Consider the following 15,219-nt stretch of genomic DNA (forward strand, 5'->3'; position numbering starts at 1 on the left):
AGGAAGTTAGAGGCTCAGGAAGGCATAATACGTGCATTGAGGAGTGAGATGAGGAAGCTAAGGAAGAGGTTTGACAGTGCTCAGGAGAGGCAAGTCCTGGGGGCCGGCCTGGCAAGGGCGATGGACAAGGGAGAGGCAGGTGGGAGCATGGGTGCCTGATGGGGGGAAGCAAGGTATGACATTCATGTATGTGTGAAAGAGGGGTGACGATATTATTGAGCACATGCTACTTGAGTGATGTATGTATATACATATATATACATATATATATATATACATATATATATATATATATATATATATGTATATATATATATATGTATATATATGTATATATATGTATATATATATATATATGTGTGTGTGTGTTGTGTGTGTGTGCCATTATACATAATCTTTCATACAGAACTGCTTTCATCACTTTTAATCTATATATCTAGTATCATTCCTTCAATTAGGTGCTCTCTGGCTGTGTATATATATATATATATATATATATATATATATATATATATATATATATATATATATATATATATATATATATATATATATATATATATATATATAATAATAAAAGGTTTATTGCATGAAGTACTAGGCAACCAAGGGCTGAAAATATACATCGATGGAAGATGAAATGAAATGAATGAGACAAATGCAAAAAGTAGTATGATTTTATCAGGGTGTCGTTGATGGTGACCATGTTTTTTGTTGTCCATGTGTGTAGGGTGTTTAGTGTTTACTGGAGGTTGGAATAATCTGGGTTGCTGTTTTCGACTGTTACTCCCACTGTGGTTTCGACCACAAACAACCTCAAGGACCAGCAGGTCTGCTGTTGTTTGTTCTTCCATTGTGTTCCTTTGTGTTCTTCCTTTGTGTACTTCCAGCAGTGGGGTGTGTGGGTCAGGGCGTCATTAATTAGTATAAAGCACAAAGGGCCCATTTTGGACCCCTGAGGTACCCCGCAAGTAAGGTGTATAGGAGGTATAGGCCACTCCCTGGAATCTCACCACCTGTATTCGCTGGTGCAGGAAATCAGCCAGCCAGGAGACCAGGTTAAGGTGAAGCCCGGGATGGAAGGGGCGTTGTTGTTGTTGTTGGGGTTACCATTAACGGAAAAAAAATCCAAATGGGGTAATGTTACCAGTGGGGTTCCTCAAGGTTCAGTTTTAGGCCCGCTTTTATTTATTATCTACATCAATCAGTGGCGGATCCAGGGGAGGGAAATTGGTTTAAAAAATTAAAGCCTTGTGTGGCCTCAACAACAACGCCCCTTCCATCCCGGGCGTATCTCACCTCCCTACCTGAAGCAGCCAGGGCCAGCATCTCCACTTCTCGGCCATCTGCCAGTCCTTACCCGGCCTGGACCTGACCTCACCCCAGCACCAGCCCGCCCCATCAGCACTCCCGCGGTTGAGGCCTATAAGGTCGCCAGGTCACTAAGCCAACTTAAGACCAAGCGGTCCACCACGCCCACTGATCTATCACTGATCAGGAGTTTGCCCCCGAGCTGGCCACCCCCCTCGCCTCTATACTTAACGCTTCCTTCCGTCAAAGCCAGTGTCCCGCTGGTTGGAAAACGGCATATGTCACCTCATTGAAGGAATGATACTAGATATATAGATTAAAGTGATGAAAGCAGTTCTGAGGTATGAAAGATTCTGTATGGCAGCACACACACACACAACACACACATATATATACATACATCACTCAAGTAGCATGTGCTCAATCATATCGTCACCCCTCTTTCACACATACATGAATATCATACCTTGCTTCCCCCCGTCAGGCACCCATGCTCCCACCTGCCTCTCCCTTGTCCATCGCCCTTGCCAGGCCGGCCCCCAGGACTTGCCTCTTCTGAGCACTGTCAAACCTCTTCCTTAGTTCCCTCATCTCACTCCTCAATGCACGTATTATGCCTTTCTGAGCCTCTAACTTCCTCTCGTACCCACACACATAGCATACGTTGTTCACCTCTAACCCACACCTTTTTGCCGCGCCTGACAACTGCCCCACTTCTAAAATCTTGACCGTCGTTATTTCCAGCACGGTAACCTCCTCTCCGGCCAATACTCACTAGTCTTCCCCATCTTAGCTTGGCTGTACGGACTTGAGGAAATACTGACTCGCGGCATCATACCGAACATCAGTAACAGTTGTGCAAGATGTCAAAGCACTACAGGGTCGTCCCATTGTCACTTCCATGCATCTTAATTTCATATATGGTACACAGATAGCTCGTTTGAAGTCTAAAACACTCAGCTGTGCATTGTTGTCTCCTTGATGTAACATCCTGTAAATGACCCATGAACTCACCACTGCCATATCTATGAATCGCGTGAATAAGGGCCAGTACCATTTCTTTTCTCGAATTGACACAGAATATTTACCTACTAACCAGTCGTGGTGATAAACCCCGCCCATGTGTTTGGTATAACTGAACATTGCATTTGGCTGTGGAACACTTCCCTTTGTCTTTGTATGTTTCAGCTAACGCTGAACTTTTGCAAGAGGCTCTACTGTATCATAATTAGTTCCCTCTATCCACTCGTGACAGCTGCCGAATGTGAAATGTGTACTCTGCTGCTCAGTTCTCCCACAGACGTTGACTGGGGAGGACGTTGAACATTTTCGCTGCGCTATAACCCAAAAACGTCTTTATAAAGACGTACAAGCGCAAAGCAACGATGAGCAGAGTTATGAACATAAAGAAGGCTTCTGGAACAAAATGAAGACCCAGGAAACACGCAAGAAAGCAACGCAAAAAAGCAAGTCACGACTCTTATCTTCACACCAACCGCACCCCGACCACCACCACCACCACCACCTTTGAGTGATGACTTTTTTTTTTTTTTATATATATAAAGGGGGACCAGATGCCTTATCCTTCTCCAGTAAGTGAACAAGGTATAAATAATCATATGTGAAGATTTCATGCCAGTCAAGTGAATAAAAATAGCAAAACACATGAAATGGAAAAAAAAAAAAAATGTAGGAGCCAAAATCTCGAAAGTGTGTTTTTTACACTTCAAAAAAATTCAGAAAATCAACAGTCTGATAGTCTTTTCTAAGGTATCAATATAAACTACAACTAAATGGCAATTTTTCTCATTTTGTACATTTTAAAAAAGGTAAAAAGAAAACGGGAGAAAAAGTGGAGAACATTATTAGTGAAATTATTTTTTCGAAGCCTAAACAAACAATCAAAAAATTTACAAAAATGAGAAATGTACATATATACACAAATGTTCTATGGTATTTTTTTTTCAAAGGAATTATCTAAAAACTAAAGTCTGTGAAACAAATAGAAGATTTTATGCTGTTTGAGTTTCCCCTACACATTCACCCAAATTTCACGAAATTCACAGAATGTCATACATTTACAACAACAAACAACATATTAAAATTTCAAAGACATAGGACAGACAGGATTTTTATTACGAAACTGTGAGCATCAACTGCACGACGATTATGTTTCTTTAACCCGAGAACGTTGAGAGACCCTTTTCAGGGCTTTCACAAGTCGGGGCTGTGGTACGGTGGACCCTAAAAAGGGCTCTCCATAAAACACCTAATTCGAGCTATTTGTAGTCGGTGGTGGCATAGCGCAACCCACCATGAATGTCCGAGGTCATTGTGGTGGGTGAGTGATCTTGAGGTGGGCTTTTTTGTCAAAGGTGGTGCTGTAGGGTTATGGCAGGCTGACTTAGCTATCCATACAGTAATCACTCGTCAAATTCTTAATAGTAGACATCAAGCGACTATTGGCTAGATGCCACACGTCACGAGACTGTTTATTTTGTGACAAACACCACCCAAAAATAATGGAGTTTGAGTAAAAGTAAATATTTTTAACGTCTTTTTGGTTATGAGAGGAGTACTTTAATGTACATTCCCTGTTCTTTTCTTAGTTTCAAAATGCAGTGTAATTTTGTCTTTTCCTGGCCACTTCTCGGCTTTCTCATAGCCGAAGCCCACGGGTTAAAAAAAAAAATGTTATGAATGCTCTTGTTTCCACTTGTCCACGCTCTGTAATAAGATTTTCTGCATTCCATAAGCTAAATACTTGTTTGGCTTTGGTCGTCAGTGTGCATTCTGGAGAGAGAGAGAGAGAGAGAGAGAGAGAGAGAGAGAGAGAGAGAGAGAGAGAGAGAGAGAGAATTAATTTCTCTCTGCAAATTTGCTGCAAATAATAGCCTAGTTTTCTTAAATGCATAATAATAACTTAGTAGTATTCGTAAATGCAAAATAATTGCTTTGTAATTCAATTCAAAGCATAATAACCTACTAGTTTCCTAAATGCACCGGCTGGCATGGTCGATGACGTCATTGCATGACATTCCCAAGCGAGAGGTGGTCGTAAAAGATGCAAGAAGTTACGAGATGTTTAAGAGCGTTATTGTAAGTTGTGAATTTGTCGTAAAAAATTTTAATAAAATGAGCAGGATGTAAGAAGCCATTTTAAGTCTTTTAGTGGTCGAGAGAAATGGAAAAAGTTGTAAGAGAAATTTAAAGTGTTCATTGTAAACTGTGAGTGGCCATAAGAAGTTGAGAGGTGTATAATACGAGTGTTCATTGTATAATAATTGCTTGTGTGTTGGATTGTATACTTATGTGGAGTTTAATATGAAGTGACTATGAATGTGATATAAATGCTTTTTTTTTTTATAATGGTGTATGCATTGAAGAGATAAATTTATTAGGAATAGCCTACTTTTTATAAGTGCTGTATATGATTAATGAATGTGGAATTACACAATGAATGCTTCCTTAATAATGCTTTACGTGTTTTAAACAGTATCAATTTAACAGAAATAGCCTATTTTTTATTAATGTAGTGTATGATTGATGAATATGGATGTATAATGAACGCTCTCTATATAATGATGTATGTGTTTAACCCATTACATCCCAACTTTTTTTATTTTTGAAATAAACTGAGTTTGTTTGTAGAATACTGTAAAATGATGGGTTAAGAATAATAATAAATGCTCAAAAAAAAAAAATCTAATAGTAAGCTTACAATAAGCTGTCCTCAAATGAGGACACTGGGATAATAAGACTACAAGTGAGATTACAAAGCTTACAGAAAAGTATCCTGATTTGAAGACAAAGTTATATGACTGGAGCAATTATAACATCTTGGTAATAGTATGGTATGATAATTGAAATTCACAACATCTTTCCAGGCCGTGATGATATTTCAAACAGTAGCATGAACTAAAAATTGCTTTTATTCTATGAAGAGTTTATCTTCTCTGATGATATGAGCCGAAGCACTCTACACATAGAGTAGCATTGCATTTATAACAATATGTTCTTGGCTTAGCTGTACATGGTTTGTTTTGACATCGTTGCTGCTTTTGCCTCTTCCCAATTATATGGTCTTTGCCATCATACCGAACATCAGTAACAGTTGTGCAAGATGTCAAAGCACTACAGGGTCGTCCCATTGTCACTTCCATGCAGCTTAATTTCATATATGACAGATAGCTCGTTTGAAGTCTAAAACACTCAGCTGTGCATTGTTGTCTCCTTGATGTAACATCCTGTAAATGACCCATGAACTCACCACTGCCATATCTATGAATCGCGTGAATAAGGGCCAGTACCATTTCTTTTCTCAATTGACACAGAATATTTACCTACTAACCAGTCGTGGTGATAAACCCCGCCCATGTGTTTGGTATAACTGAACATTGCATTTGGCTGTGGAACACTTCCCTTTGTCTTTGTATGTTTCAGCTAACGCTGAACTTTTGCAAGAGGCTCTACTGTATCATAATTAGTTCCAATTGTCACACATTTGTTATCAAACCACTTTATCATAAGAATTTCCTCATTTGTGTCGAACCTGTAGTCATATACCCTCATGGTTTCTTTTCCATAGCACATGAGGACTCCAGGGGACACTGTTTCAAACGATTCCCCCTCAATGTTCTTGTCACCTGATATCCAAGATTTCTTAGGTGTACTAATAAGTCATAGGTAGTAAAATAGTTATCAATAAATAATGAATGAGATTCTGGATCAGCTACGGCCTGTAACATTCGCAGTACTACCTTTGAACCTAATAGTAAGTCCTCATTCCCATCAAGTTCTTACCACAATAAAGGTCAAAGTTGTAGCAATACCCTGAGGTTCCACAAAGTGCCCATAGTTTGTAGCCAAATCTAACAGGTTTTACCTAAATAAATTGTTTTAAACTATTGTACCCATAGTACTTTACCATCATTTAATCAACAGAGATACAAGGCTCAAAAACTACAAATTATATGAATGCTTCTTCAAGTAATGTAATAAGATTCCTTACTGTGAACCCCTTATCTGATTTATTGCTTTCAGCCTCTGCATTGTCACAAAAGTGGACAACGCCTTTTATAATCTGAAATATATTGCGAGACATTGTTTTTTTCACCAAAGACACTCCCAGATCCTCTTCTTTTGACCAATAGTCTCTCTCTGCTGGTAGTTTGTGATATGATAAAAAAAGCAAGATTGCTATGAAACACTTTAGCTCTTCTACAGTAAACACAAAGTCACCTTTGTTTTTGCATGCAGTTGCATAGTGCACTGTCTCTTTTATAATATGATCATAAATATTTGGAGACATTATTGACTCGAACAGTTCCAGAGGGGTGAGATGCTCCATTTCTTCCTTCATGTCCTCGTAAGTTCTTCCTCGTTGCTTCACCTTGTAGTATTGTAGTTGTTTATATCTCCAGTTTGGCTGCGATTCACATAGCTTCCTTTTCCTGGATCTGGAAGATTTTTGGACGTAGAGTCTTCTGCTGTACTGGTTTTACTTTCAATGTGGAGCTCAAGAGATCCTGGCACGTCTTGCATTACTTCTCCAGTAAGATCATCATGATGACACTTGACAATGTCGTATTCCAAATTTGTCAAGTGTTGTGATATGTATGCAAAAGCTTTGTTATTATTTTACAAACTAAACAATCATGACACTATGACCTTATTGAATTATCAAATTATCTAAATAAATTAATTTTAAGTTAGTAAATAGCTGACCTATGAGAGGAAGCGAGACGTTTTGGAGTGTGTGTGGCAAGATGCGGGGCGGTACTGACCTTGGCTGAACCCCTGGCCCTCTCCCACCTGCCAGTTTCTCCTAGAACTACTGTCCCAGCAAACAAGGCGACGTCACCCTGACGTCACGGTGACGTCGCCATTTGGTCTGTATGACGTCAGAGGATGACGTCAAAGTGACGTCGACCTGTAGACTCCCAGTGACGTCATTCTGACGTCGTGTGGCGACGTCGCCAGATGACCTTTGAATGACCAAAATATGACTTAGGAATGACCAAAACGCAACCTAAATATGACCTTGGGGTGACCATAATGTGACCATAATATGACTTCAGGGCAACCTATAGGTGACCATAATGTGACCTTAGGGCGACCTAGGGTGACCATAATGTGACCTTAGGGTGACCATAATGCAAGCATTATACAGCATGGGCATAATTTCACCAACAAACTTTGGGAATAGAGCCTCCATCATAAGACAAATCTTTTTCTTCTACAGTGTAATGCAATAAAATGATGCTTTGAGAACAATCTGGTAGTCTGAGTCCATACAAATTGCAGCCTGCTGCACACATGTGCCATGACGGGGTTGGATTGGGACAGGGCACATGTGTTAAACTATCTGCAAAGTGTATGGACTCAGGCTACCAGAATATTCTCAGAGCATCTGTTTTGCATTTCACTATAGAATAAAATAGATATGTTTTACAATAAAGGATCTGCAGCCAAAATTGTCAGTGAAGATCACACCAATGCTGTAAGTAAAAGGATTTTAACAGTGATCATAAAGTGACCTAAGGGTGATTTCAGCACAAAATTATGTAAAAAATAGGCAAGAGTTTTCAACATTAGTGGGTTTGTAATAACATATTTGTTTCATTTCCAAGGGCAATGTATATGATTCCTATTTGTGTGTATTTACAATAATTGGAAACAAAGTTTACATACATCTTGACGTATTTATTAATATTCACATATGTACAAAGGGAGGCAGTAACATATTCGTACATAAAGCATAGCACAAAACTAAGCCTCACAGACTCAACAAACCATGAACTATCACAAAAAAATAATGATAAATCCACTTAACCATGATGCGCTATCAAAAGAAATTTATGATAAATATCACACTGAATATTAGAACTAGTAAAGCTAATAACAATACTTTAAGCCGTTATACATATCACCCATGGTAAGTTTTTATATCACACAGCTAACTGTCAAACCACATGGCTACTGTTACCCAAGCCTCCTTGTTTACAAGTAAGATTCCTAAATTTATATTATTAATTATTGTAATTAATTATTATTGATTAATTTTTATTTTCTTGATTTTTAGTGTCTGAATACAAATGAAATTGTAATATTACATATTTCCTAAATTGTTCTTTTCTGAATAAAAAAAAATATAAATAAATAAATAAATAAACAAAATATATATATATATATATATATATATATATATATATATATATATATATATATATATATATATATATATATATATATATATATATATATATATATATATATATATATATATATATATATATATATATATATATATATATATATATATATATATATATATATATATATATATATATATATATATATATATATATATATATATATATATATATATGGGGGCGGCATAATATAGTTCAAGGGCATATGGCACCCACCAAGTATACAGGTTGGGAACCATTGCAGTAGTACTTCATCCATTCTCACAGCTTAGACAAGATAAACTCTACTTGATCCATTCTCAAAACTAGGTCAGAGACAAACTGTACTTAATCCATTCCCACGACTGGGACAGAGACAAACCGCTGAACCCATCCTCACAAACTCTACTTAATCCATTACCACAAAAGGGATACACAAACTCTACTTAAACCGTTATAACAATCAGGCCACACGAAATCTACTTAATCCATCCTCACAAATGGGCCACACAAACTCTATATACTTTATCCATCCTTAAAACTAGGCCTCACAAACTCTACTTTATCCATCCTCACTATTGGGCAACAAACATTCAGGTATCAGAAATATATAAGGCAAAAACAACTGAAAAATACAGAAGCAAATAAAGACTAATAAACATCTAGGCAGCCATGTCTAGAGGTGAGGGTAGCCCATGCCTTCCATATATTTGGCCAACATACCACCAAATAACTGAACACTGACTACATAACTGTGACTACAAGGGACTCCAGGCACAATCTAGGCATAATCTTGGTGCTGCATGCAATGTGGTAAAGATAACTGAACCATTGCACCTCACCATTATATCCTGTACCATGGGTATAATAATAGCAGCCACCCACATCCCGCATTATCAAATGTGTATATCCATCCAACAGTTGTGTCTAGCACATGAATTGCCTGTTTCCCATGTATGTGCTGTAGTGGTCTTGCTGCACTGCAATGACTGGTTAGTGGTTTTATTGTGCATTGATACCCTGGTTTGAGCAGAAGTACTTTCTCTTACGTTTTGACTTAGTCTTCCTCAGACAGAGCAGGTAGAAGTGTGCAGCTGCTTATTTATATCTACATTGGGTCATCTTGCGGGTGACCTGGGAACTGAGGTCTGCCATTAGTCCATCATTACCATCGACCCATGAACTGTCTACGACAATGTTTGGCCTCTCCACGTCCCTTCCGTCACTGATCAGCTGTCCCGAGTCCTACACGTAGTGACAATGACTAGTCTTCAGCAGTCCCTCCCAGTGATCAGTGTTTCTTTCTGTGGAAATGTATGCAGCTTTCACCCTCTTCCTTGTCCTTTTCTCTAGCCCCAAGCGCAGGATCTCCACTGTGTTCCACTCTGGCAGGTGGCTGTGTTCTTCAGCATGCACCACCACCGAGTTGGTTGTCCTGTGGTTCTGCACGTCGTTTCTGCGCTCGCTAATCCTCCTCCTTATCCATATGCAGTTTCACCATAGTACGAAAGGGGGCATCCCCAACACGGAATTCTGTATGGGCCAGGGGCGATTCTACGGATCAAAAATATTCGGGGCTAAGAGAAAAACATCAGGGGTTGAAGTTTGCACAGTAAACTAGAAACTGCTCAGACTACTGGTATATGGATTCAAAATGTAATCTTTATGCCACGGGGGTGAAGAAAGGTTCGGGGCTAGTGTAAAAGCATTCGGTGCTCAAGCCCCGGAAGCCCAAGGCTTATGGCGACACTGGTATGGGCTAGGAGTACAGACACATTGCACAATGAGGAAAGAAAAGCAGAGGGCTAAATAATAGTGCCCTGTGCCAAGGTTACTGAGCCCATCACCAAATTCCTTGCCATGAATGGCGTGAGAATATTAAACTTGGCAGGGCTAAAGATCATATACTGTATAGCAAGAAGTGATCAGGGCAGTGCAAAGAGTGAGAACAGCACCGTGTACAAAATTATGTGTAGGGGATGCTCCTTCCCAGTGGGCAAATGTCACGTAATTCACGTGGAATACACGTGGATCCTGCACGTGGATTACTCATGGATATTTGATGGAAAATGCAAAATCGAATTCACGTGAAAATGAACACGTGGAATACACGTGTACAAATTCACGTGTAATACACGGTAATATCTGGTGGAATAATCCATGTGTTTATTTATCCGTGAATTATCTGAGCTTTTGTAGTTGATTCCAACAAGTTTGAAGGCTGCATTATCGTGCTCTGGTAATCTGCATGTCATCAGTGCATCCAGTCTCTCAGTATATGTTTCTGTATCATTTACGTAAGCTATAGTCGAATAGGCTATTATAAACAGAAACATATCCTTTACGAGACCGCACATTGTTGACAGGCAGGCTGGTAGAGCACGATAATGCAGCCTTCACACTTGTGGAATACAACCATAGTACTGTGCAATTTCAGAATACAAGGTAGGCATGTAAAAATACAAGTAATACAGAAAGTGTGTATATATATATTCTTCAGTCTTACACTTTTCATAAATTTAATAATCTTCATCCTTGTAAAATATCAAAACCAAAATAATTTCCATATTTTATGAAAAAAAAAAGTTAGTGCTTGCATTTTTATATATAAAGGCTTTCAAGATATCTGACTTGAATGAAGAATAACTGCAATATATAAATGGATGATACCAGTAATACAAAAAATTAAAAATTTGTTTATACACAATCCATCCATAGCCTGACACCTGCTCCTATGCATTACCTCCCATGCCATGGTCCAGAGCACCAGAAACCACCCTTGAACTGTGAGGGTGACCATCCGCCATCCAGGCCACGACTCAATAAATGGGTTCCCATGGCACTTGTGCCTAGCATTATCCTGTGCATGTGCCACAAGTGGGACTATAAAAGGTAGAGAAGAATGGGCAGATCCCCAGCCTAGTGTCACCCTAAACAGTAGAGGTATATAGAACAAGAGAAAGACAGAAATGGCTATGGGAAGTAAAGGACACCAACCCTCACTCTGACAAAGAGTCAGCCCACCACTCGGAAAAGTAAGAGAACGTAAAAGAAAATGGACAGAAAGCAAAGGGAAATGAGAAGGGAAAATATGTCAAGCGGTAAAAGACCTGCTATGGGCTAGTAAAGAGATCCCCACCCAGGGCCAGAATCAGTCGCCTCTTACGGCACACAGCCGACATGGAGAGGGCTACATTCTAGCATCTATGTAGCCCCAGGGGGAATATATGCAAAGAATACCAGGCCTGCCACAAGTACACAATATGCTTAAAACAATACAGACCACAGTTGTCAATGAAATTAAGCATTTTGTGAATTGATACTTGTGTAGCTCCATACTTTTTCATTTACGTAAAAATACATGGGAACCTAAGTGGTAGGCAAAAGCAAAATTATAAATTAAAATGTTATATCTATTACTAAATTACATAATAAATCATTGTTAATAATACTAGTTTGCTTTTATAATCTGAGATCATTAATATCATCTCACATAAATATCATGAGGTAATATCCCAATCGGTTCAAATTTTACAGCAGTCAGTCTCTCCACATCTTAAATCCATTCTTAAGCTTGAATCCCATAACGACAAGGTGAAAGAACCAGGACCAGGTTAGCGTGGTGGCGGGAACAGCTTGTCTGAGGTTCGGTTCTCGGCGGTCCTGGTTCGTTCATTCTGAAGCTTCTCTAACATCCCCCCTTATACTGTTTACACATCAATAAATTTTGTCATTCTGATAGAAAAAGAGCTTCTTTAAGAGAGAGAGAGGGGAGGAAGGGAAATGTACACATAGTTACAATATATGAGGTCATCTGTGTACAATCAGTCATGAGATAAATTTACCAGCATTTTTTTAGTAACATACAAAATGAAAATACTTTATCTAGTCATACCCACTGCCACCAGAAGTCGAACCCGGGTCTCTTGAGTGAGAGCCAGGCAGCAAGACCCCTACACCACAGTGGTGTAGTGGTCTTGCTGTCTGGCTCTCACTCAAGAGACCCGGGTTAGACTCCTGGTGGCAGTGAGTATGACTAGATTTTTCACTGCGCTATTGCAGTTCGTCTTGGTATGAAAATACTTTACTTCACCAAGGTCATGCATGAGACAAAGATTGGTTTGTTTTAACATTCTTGCAGATCTTAACTGATTGTAAGTACCATTTTACATCAGCTAATTTTCATTTTTCAATTTTGGAGCATTACGCAATTTTGCTGCAACTATCATTTGTATTTCTGTCACATTTGAATCTGAGAACTTTTAAGCACGCTCTCCTGAATCACATTGTATAACTTTGTTTTTCTAAAGACAACTTGCCTCTCTGCCCAAGCATGTTATACTGACACATGAGGTTTTGGTCATAAACCTGCACATCAAATAAGAGACCATATCTCTTATTATAGCCACCTATGCGGACGCACTGGTTGCACACTTCCATGAAATAACTGGGATTAACCAATTCATCCTCTAGATTCTGCACTTCTTCAGGGAATTATTCCGTTTGATTGTAAGAGTACAAGCTGTGTCAGCTGGTTTACCACCACATGTGCTCGTATCCGAAACAGTTTTCCTGATGTCCAGCAGAAGTTGTAACACTCGCTTCTGAAATCCTATAAGAAAAAATAATACATAACTGAGGATGCTAAATAACTTCCCAATTACAAGAAAAATAAAATACACACACACACACATCAAGAGAAGAGTGGTATAACAAAGTGTGCAGAAGCCATGCAAGTTAAGGAGTGGGCATAGCATAAATGGACAAGGAACAGTAGTGGAGATTTATGGAATGAGTACAAAGGAAGAGAGATTAATATGTCAAAATAAGAAGGCAGGAAAAAAAGAAGTTTGAGAAAAATATTGTAGATAAGTGATTATGAGTTTTTAAATAAGAAACTGAAAAATAAAGATGAGATTCTGAAAGTTAAAGTGAATGGTGAAATGTTTGGTAATATTAATGAGGTAGTAGAAGTATTAAATAAATGTTTCCAAAGTGTGTTCACAAGGGAGAGGGAGTTTGCTGAGATAGATACAGTGTCAGTGGCTGGAAGGGCACTGGAAAGGGTACAAACATTAACAGAAAAAATTATAAAACTATTGGAGGAACTGGATGCAAGAAAGTGAGGAGGGCCAAATGGGGTATCAAATTGGGTGCTAAAAGAGTGCATACAACAATTAGCGGGTAAATTGAGTAACTTGATATGTCTCACTGGCACAGGGCCGGGAAAATACCAGTGGATTGGAAGAGGGCAACCATCAAACCAATTTTAAAGGTGGCAGTAAAGAGGATCTGTTAAACTATAGGCCAGTGTCATTAACAAGCGTAGTGGCCAAGATGTGAAAAAAAAAAAACCCATATATATATAAAGGACAGTTGGGTTAAATATTTAGAAAATTGAGAAACTGAAAATGGTTGTGGGAAACTACCTACTATGCCATGCAATATAAGGCTCCATCCACTCTAGCGGGCAGAAGCGAGTTGTTTGCCCGCTGCCCGCTGACATTTTCTCCACATTTGCAAAAGACGAGTAAACTGCCTGTGACAGAAGATGAGGAATTTCATCGGGCATAGCCCGTTGCACCTGGCAGTACACCACTGCCAGACATACAAGGTACAATGGGAGCTTTGGATCCATGGCTGTCAGTTTGCCAGGGAAGTACATACGGCTACACCAGATGGTCATGTCTACCCCTCCATCCGGCTAGAATCAGTGGTCTCATGTTGTCGTACCGCAGTCTTCATCAGATTAAAGAGATCCTCTGCCTGACTGCACGGGTGCTCGTCTCTTGACTGGGGCTCAAGGGGCCTAGGCAGGCAGGCATTGCCACGTGGACGTAAGCTTCTGTGTGCCCGGAGGGATTTACCCGCTAGTGTGGACGGAGCCTAATACGTAATGAATATAACAGTGCGATAATGTTCCAGGGTATATCAACTAGGTCTACGTACTTAATATTGTTATGTTCAACTTTGTCATTTTGGGTACTAATCACTACATACAATTCCTCATAGTGATAAGGATTAGAACTTACTAGTTAGAGGAAGCTGGATTCAGCATCTTCCTGGCTACCTTTGTGATTCTTTTGATTGTCATTACAAGGGTCACACCTGCTCTTGTTGTCTCTCTGGTTGTGTCTATCACGTCAATTGTCCCAGTCATAGTGGTCATGACTTCTATTTTGATAGTGTTTTTCATATCTCCTCTCCTGCTGGCCAGGGCTATCACTTCGTTCAGGTGTGTCAAGCTGTCTCCTGTCACCTTGGTCATGGCTTCTTCTTCGGTGAGGTGTGTCATGGTGTCTCCTGTCATGCTGGTCAGGACTGTCACTATAGTAAGATAGGTGGTCAGGACTGTCACCTTGGTCATGGCTTCTTCTTCGATAAGATGTGTCATGGTGCCTCTTGTCATGCTGGTCAGGACTGTCACTATAGTAAGATAGGTGGTTGGGACTGTCACCTTGGTCATGGCTTCTTCTTCAGTAAGGTGTGTCATGATGTCTCCTGTCACCTTGGTCATGGCTTCTTCTTCGGTGAGGTGTGTCATGGTGTCTCCTGTCACCTTGGTCATGGCTTCCTCTTCGGTGAGGTGTGTCATGGTGTCTCCTGTCACCTTGGTCATGGCTTCTTCTTCGGTGAGGTGTGTCATGGTGTCTCCTGTCACCTTGGTCATGGCTTCCTCTTCGGTGAGGTGTGTCATGGTGTCTCCTGTCACCTT

The sequence above is a fragment of the Eriocheir sinensis genome, unplaced genomic scaffold (genome assembly GCF_024679095.1).
Source record: "Eriocheir sinensis breed Jianghai 21 unplaced genomic scaffold, ASM2467909v1 Scaffold72, whole genome shotgun sequence".
NCBI classification, from domain to species: domain Eukaryota; kingdom Metazoa; phylum Arthropoda; class Malacostraca; order Decapoda; family Varunidae; genus Eriocheir; species Eriocheir sinensis.